Source organism: Camelus ferus, chromosome 8 (assembly GCF_009834535.1).
Source record: "Camelus ferus isolate YT-003-E chromosome 8, BCGSAC_Cfer_1.0, whole genome shotgun sequence".
Taxonomy (NCBI): domain Eukaryota; kingdom Metazoa; phylum Chordata; class Mammalia; order Artiodactyla; family Camelidae; genus Camelus; species Camelus ferus.
The window spans coordinates 54,792,964-54,800,850 of NC_045703.1; the positions used below are offsets into that span (position 1 = coordinate 54,792,964).

At 37.6% G+C, this 7,887-nt stretch overlaps 1 long non-coding RNA gene across 1 annotated transcript; it reads right to left on the reverse strand.

The window, feature by feature from the left end:
* Positions 1–3,675: 3,675 nt before the first annotated feature.
* Positions 3,676–7,887, reverse strand: LOC116665428. The gene is made up of 3 exons (XR_004322039.1): positions 7,201–7,887; positions 5,943–6,562; positions 3,676–4,784 (listed from the first exon to the last, which is right to left on the reverse strand). It is a non-coding gene; the product is annotated as an uncharacterized LOC116665428 (long non-coding RNA).

The following is a 7,887-nucleotide window of genomic DNA, read 5'->3' on the forward strand; positions in this document are numbered from 1 at the left end:
AGTGGTATAAGCCAAAAGATTTCTTTATGACTTCAATATAATTACCTTTGATATTTAATTACTAAGTATTATATTTGTTCTGGATTTCTGAAAAATATTCCTTATCACATTAAGAAAGTTTGCTACTCTCACAGCTAAGTATTTTAATCAGAAGGAATGTTGAGATTTAGAAAATGCCCTTTTAGCATCTACTAAAAATTAAATGTTCGTATTTTCAACGTTGAATAATTTTTGTGTTCCTGAATAGATTTAATCAGATAAAATATATTACTCTTTTAATATACTGCTGGATTTGGTATTTCATAATAGATCATTTTTATTTGTGTTTATCAGAGATATTAGGCCATGATTATGTGATTATATTTATAAGGTTTTCTATATCAAAGTTATGCTTTTTAGAGCTTTACAATAGTTAAATAATATAGAACTTAACTGTTTATTAAATATTTGATTAAACATTTCTGAGAAAACCAACAGGGCCCAGAGCAATTTTGTCAGAGTTTTGATAAAATTTCCAGATTTTCTATGGATATGAATCTTTTTTAGGATTCCTAGACTTCATTTAGTAAAATTAAACTTTTCTTTCCCTAGAAAAAGATCTATTTTCAATTTTTATTTGCAAGAATGTACATAAACTTTATTTTAAAATTATAATTTCTTCTTTTTTATACTTCTTTTCTCTTTTCTAATATTATATTTGTGTTTTCTTTTGGCTAAATTTACCAGAGTTTGGTTGTTCATTTTGTTTTGTTTTGTTTTTATAGTTTTTCAAATAATAGTTCACTGTTTTTACCAAAAAACTAATGTTTGGCTTTCTCTTTGTTAAATAATTGCTTTTAGATATTTTTCTGTTTCTCCTGATTTATTTAGCTCTTTTTGAATTTCCTAAGTGATAGATTTCAATTATTTCTAATACATTTGATTTTAAGTTATAATTTGTCTACATCTCACACAATTATGCTGTTAGGTTTTTTCCCTCTTTGTTACAGGGATTATCTAGAAGTCTGTATTTTTATTTCCAGTTGATATTAAAAATTGACTCTTTTTGATGTTAATGTCTACATTTATTGCACTGAAGGAAACATATTTCTTCTTTACATTAATTTTCAAATACATAAACTTTTAAATTACACAAGTAGCATATGAATACTTTTTTCGGTGGAAGATTCGTATAATGTAGGTAAGGCAGTTTCCTCGTCTATCTTTAGTGCAACCTTAGTTATTGATTTATTGTATATCTTTTCAACCTCTGTTCTATTCATTTTTCATGCTGTTGCTAGTGATTAGTACTACGTTACACTTATTGTATGTGAGCTTGTCTTCTATAGGAATTACATTTTCTAGGGATCCACAACATCCCCTGGGGTCTTCTCAATGAGAACCAAAATATTTGCTTCAGGAACTGAGAATTTTAAGCTTGTGATGGATCAGAATCAAGACTCCTGGCATTAGACTCCTTGCACTAAGCAGAGAGCAGGAAATCACTGACACGTCCATGAATAGGGACTTGAAATTCACCCTTCAGCTGGAGTTTGAGAGCTAAATCAAGCTACCTGTCTTTGACCAGGGACAAAATACATTCACATAGGTTCAGACACCCAGCGTCATAAAACCAAGTAAAAATTCCTTTTGAACTATTGAATCCCATAGAGTCAGGGCAAAATCAACACAAAATTGCTCAATAATAAGGCCCCAGAGCATGTGATGAACTCTTTAAAGATATAAAATACCTAATTATCATGAAAGACAGCCTACAGACTCAATAAATGGAAAAGTTAATTTCTGAGGAAGTAAAAATATTAGACTCATTGGAAAGGGACTTGACTATTAATATGTTTAAACCATTCAAAGAAATAAAGTATTTAGTCCACAAAAGGGAAGCAATGACTGTGAATCAAGAACAAATGAATATAAGAAAGAACCTAATTGAAATCGTAAAAGTGAAAAAATATAAGGTTGTTGAAATAAAAGCCTTCAATATAGGAGTTAATAGTAGATTAGATGCGACATAAGAGTAAACCAGTGAGTTAGAAGACAGATTTGAGGAGATAATCCTGAATTCATCACAGAGTGATAAAGAGATAGGAAACATGAAGGAGAATTTAGGGGACATGGAAAACTGATGGAAGAGTTTTCCTACAGGGGCTTCTAAAGAAGAGAATAAAGAGAATGAGGAGAGGGAATATTCAATAGTTTATATAAAGAGTACCTGAAAATTTTCCAGAACTGAATAAATATTGAAAATGCACAAGCATGTTAAATATATAATCTACATCTAGATACATAATATTATGCATAACATCAATTACTTTAAAAAATTCAGCAAGCTACCAAGGAGAAAGTACAGATCATCCATAAGCAGTGTAGATGCACAACATTTTTCCTGGTAACTACAGATCTAATCTCTTTTTCTGAGTTTGTTTGTTTGCTTTTGAAGTATAATTGACCCACTACACTATGTTAGTCCCTGTTACACAACATAGTGATTCAATATTTCTATATATTTCAAACTGATCACCATGATAAGTCTAGTTATGAAATCTCACCATACAAAATATTATAGTTACTGACTATATTCTTCACACTGTACATTTCATATCCATGACTCATTTATTTCGCAACTGAAAGTTTGTCCCTCTTAATCTCCCTCGACTATTTCTTTCCTTCCCCCACCTCTTTCCTCTCTGGTAACCACCTGTTTCTTCGCTGTATCTATAACTCTGTTTTTGTTTTGTTATCCTTGTTCATTTGTTTTTATATACTACCTATAAGTGAAATCATACAGTATTTATTTTTCTTTGAGTTATTTCACTTAGCATAATATCCTGTAGGCTCCATCCATGTTGTCACAAATGGCAAGATTTCATTCTTTGTTATGGCTGAGTAGTATTCCATTGTGTGTATATATACATATACATACATATATATATATATATATATTTAACATCTTCTTTATCCATTCATCTGTTGATGGATACTTCGGTTGCTTCCACATCTTGGCCATTGTAAATAATGAGCAATGAGCAGAGGGGTGCATACATCTTTTGTAATTAGTGTCCCTGTTTTCTTTGTATAAATACCTGGGAGTGGAATTGCTGGATCATATGATAGTTCTATTTTTAATTTTTTGAGCAATCTCCATACTGTTTTCCACAGTATATTTTCCATAGTATAAGTTTTCCAATATATATTAAAGTAGAAGAAAAGAGTATGTTGAAAGAAAATAATTCATCAGTTTAAGCAAGATGTAAAGGAATATCATTATGTAATTTTGAAAAATCAATGAAACAATATAATTATTGTTTCATAATCTGGAGATGAAATGTAGTTTATGTGAAAGGGATGATGAAGAAATGGAACATAAGTAAGTACTGATAAAGCATTCATTAAAAGAAGATAGCTCAAATTTTTGAAAGTTAACTTCAGATGCCTCAGTTACTATGAAACTAAATGACATCATCAAATGATAACAAAAAGACTGTCAATAATGGAAGTTTTATGACAATTATTATAAAATGATTTGTGGCTCAGGGAATTCATATGTAAAATTTTCTCATCTTTATGCATCAGATAATGATGTCCACAAAGATGCTGAGATACAGATGTTGTTTCTGTTTCATATGATATGTTTCAGATATTAGTGTGGGTGGAGGAGGCAGCTGCCTGTGAGGGGAGGTGGGAACTGTAACAGATGAGAAAACACAACCAAAATTACATGGCTGATCAGTAGCAGAAGGAGAATCAAACCTGGGGTGTGATTCGCACTGACTGGCAGCATCGGGGAGCATGGTGTTATGATTAAGAACCCAAAACACATGGTTTCATATCCCAGTTCTGCCATTTGCTGGCTGTGTGACTTTGGGCAGTTTACCTAATTTTCTCTGTGTCTCCATTTCCTTTTATGTAAAATACAGATAACAATAGTAACCATCCTCAGTGAGGCTAAGAAAAGTTAATATTTGCAAAGTGCTTAGATCAGAGCCTCGTCCACAATAAGTGTTACATGAGTGTTTATTAAATAAAAAATACATACATTTGAACCCTGATCTCCTTAATACTATCCTCTATTCTATGACTCAGCACTTTTTGAAGCATGTCAGGAATCAACCCAAGTAGCTCCTTGTATCATCATTTAGCAGCACGTGACAGAAGTCCCTACTACATTGCTTTAAACAAACGGGGGATATTTTTCTCACATCACAAGAAGTCTTGAAGGAGGCCACTGCCGGCATTGGTTCAGCAGGTTACGGACATCAGAGTAGATGGCTCTGAGATTCTCTGATTCTCTTCTTCATGCTACAAGACGGCTCCTGCAGCTCCAGTCATCATATACCTAGTGAAACAGGAAGAACAGGGACGAGGGGGCTTGTACTAGTGAAATATTTCTCAGAGGTCCTTTCAGCAGATTCCGACTTTACACAGAATCATGGCTTAGCCCAGCCATATCACTGTGTTCCCAGGTGACCTTCCAAACATCCTCTGTTACCTTCTTCCGTGTTCAGAGTCCAGGTGCCAGCGATATGAGCAATTCATCTGCTTTTTCTGACACATGAATTTTTGAGAGGAATGCCAAAGTGGATGCTCGGCTTCTGGGGTCGGGGATGAGGTGTCAGAACCAACCTGGGCTCCAACTTGTCCACTTGGCTACCAGAGTCTTCCCTCAGAATGAGGGAATCCAGGGTTCTCTCCTCTCTCAGTTGGTCAACTTCACATTCATTTAAACTGGCTTCTGGCATTTGGCAAAGCTGCTTAATGCTGCCATCTCTTGTGGTAAATCATGTTTCCTGAAAACAAAATGATGGTGTTTGGTTTACTTTTGTTGAACTCCTCTTTAGTGCTAGAAGTTTATTATACTAGTTTCTAAAATGGACTTTTAACTAGCTCTGAAGATAACTAACACAGAGGGCCAATAAATGGCCTGCAGACATTTTAGCTGCCCTTGATTCTGGAGAAAAGTTCCTTAATATGGTAAGAAGTAGCAACCCATCCCACCATCCCTGCATTCCACATTTTCTGTGATACCAGTTCCCCCAAAGGCTTACCTTTTCTGGATAAAGAGCCTGGGACCCAAGGGGATTGTTTAATTAGCTGCTTCACATAATTTCAAACTATTGGGGAATACACTTTCCAACTTACAAAAGAGAGAGAATGCTTGCTGACTATTCCCTATGAAATGGCTACTTCCATGGGAAGGGCATCCCAGGGCACCCTCCTGCTAGGAGCTAGGAGGGTGACGGTGGTTATGCAGGGATACTCACAGGCTGCCCCACCAGGAAAAGATGCTATGATTGCCACTTAGTATAATGTGACAGTGCTACCTAGCTGGCAAAGTGTTTGCAAATATAGGCATTATTAAAGAATTTTTTTTGCCAGAGCTAGGCTTTGAGAGATGAGTAGAATTTTGACAGATGGAGAAGGTGCTTTATGAATCATTAGTGACTGAGGGGCATGGAAGAGTGAAAGTAAATGTTGACTTTGGAAGGGTATTCCTATGATAATGGAATGCACAATTATTTTAAAAGATGCAGTAATGGAAGTCAAAACACTGGGTTTAGGTCAGATAAATGGAAGATGTTGAACAGCAAGCCAAGGGAGTGAGATTTTCTGTAGGCCATGGGGAGTCACTGACTATTTTTGAGGAGAGGAATGTTACAAGCTGACCTATACTTTCAGGAAGATGATTCTGGTGGCAGTGATCAGGGGGACAGGGAGATGCAAGATGGCGGCAGGGAGATCCGTGACAGCGCTCATGCAGTAGGGCGACAGCAGTAGAAATAAAAAATGAAGGCTCGGCATTGAGAAATGTTGCAGAGAATGAGCTACTGGGATTTGACTACTGATGCTAGTGGTCTCCCAATATGTCTGTTTTCTCCCTGTGTGTTTCCTGGAGATGCCATTAACGAAGTTCCACAAACTGATGGCTTAAAGCAACAGAAATGTACCGTCTTATAGTTCTGGAGGCTCGATATCAAGGCGTCAGCAGGACTGGTTCCTTCTAAGACCTGTGAGGGAGACTCTGTTCCAGGCCTCTCCCAGCTTCTGGTGGCAGTCTGCAGTCCTTAGAATTCCCTGGCTTGTCATGACTCTAGTCTCCAGTCCATCTTCACATGGCATTCTCGCTGTGTGGCTCCGTCCTCTTCTAAGGACGCCATATTGGGTTACAGTTCTACCCTATGCCAGGATGATGTCATCTTATCTAATCACATCTGCAATGACTCTACTTCCAGATAAGGCCACTTTCTGAGGCACAGGGGATTAGAACTCTAACGTACTTCCTTGGAGGACACAATTCAACCCATAATATTCCCCTTCCATAGCAATGGAGCCCTCATTTGGGGCCAGGCAGGCCCAGAATGGAGCCTGCTTTTTTTTTTTTTTTCACTTTGGTCACATGCAAGAGTGCTGGCCAGCGAGGTGAAGGTGGGAGGGTGACATGGTAGCTGCTTCTGCAAATCTTCCTTAAAGGACAGGGTCCAGGTGCCCTTTCGACCTGTCTTCATGTTTTCTTTCATCCTGCTTCCAGGAATACAGCTGTCAATTATAGCGGAAGTAATCTCAGCTCCTATGGATTGAGGAGGAGGAGGAGATTTGATTCTGAAGCAGGCCTGACAGGGTGTTTTGGACACCCTGGAGAAGATGTTAACATGGAACTCTTTCAAAAGGATAATCCCAAAGTCCCAACCGACAGCCTGCTAGCATATAGGACTGATGTTGTTTTGGCTGACACAATTTTTTAAAAATATGAATTAAAATGAATTAAAATACATCTATGTAGGGCATTTTCTATAGTTTGTCATAGAGCTAATCTAACCCTATGACCTTACATCCAGTTTTACTTAATTACATGCCTGGTCTCTGAAGGATTAGCGTTTAAGACCTCTGAAATATCTTTAAAATATTGCTCAACATTTGTTTAGACCAGAGGCTGAAGGCTGTGGGGGAAAAGACCCCAGACAGTGGCAATCTGCCTATTTTCTACTCCTCAGAGCAAGGGAGATCCAGTCCCAAACTCCTGTATGTAGTCTCCCCAGCAAAACAAAAGCCCTGCAATTACTCGCCAGGGAGAAGAAATTTAGCAATGATTTAGTTACTGTAGAATGCTTTAGGAGGGCTCTCTCACCAGTCACCCATCCACTGAAGCAGTTCTTTTCAAAAAACACACAGTTTCCTCCCCGAGAACAATTCTAGTAAGTGGATTACCTTCGACTTGCCGCACTTCCAGGGATATTTTAACATCATTAAGACACTGGCACCCCCAGGCCATCTGGCTCTTCTAACATAGCACACTGGTGATGTTTGCAGAGATTGGGGACACTGCAGAGGGGGCAGTTTTTGAGAAGGAAATAATGAGTAAATGCAGAATCTGAGCTGCCTGGAAGCCATGCATGGGGATTGTTCAGAGCAGGAAGACTACAGCCTGTATCTTGGAGGGGGACGGGCAAAGTGGGCTTACTCTGAGCCCTGCCTGATGCGCTGGGTGTGGATATGTGCACACCGAGGGAGCACTCCTAGCAGGATGAGTAGCTTTGGCAAATTTACCGACAGACCTCAAGTAGTGAGGGGGATATTTCAGATCCACATGAGATCTAGCCGGTGACTCACACCAGAACTCGGCACTACTTTTCCTAAAGCTTTTCAGTGACTCTTTGTAGACTCTTTAGTATTTAGAACTCTCATAACTTAGTAGGGTTCTCTACTGCAAATACGGTCCAATTTGAAATTTGAAAAAACTGTTGTAGTCAGCAAAATCAGTACAACTGCTGGTAGCTGCTGCTTATCCGGCCTGCAAATAACAACTCTTCCAGATTAATAGCAAAAAAAAAAAAAAAAAAAAAAATCTGACTAATGAAACACATTCGCACTATGTTTCACCTCTAAGGCAATTTT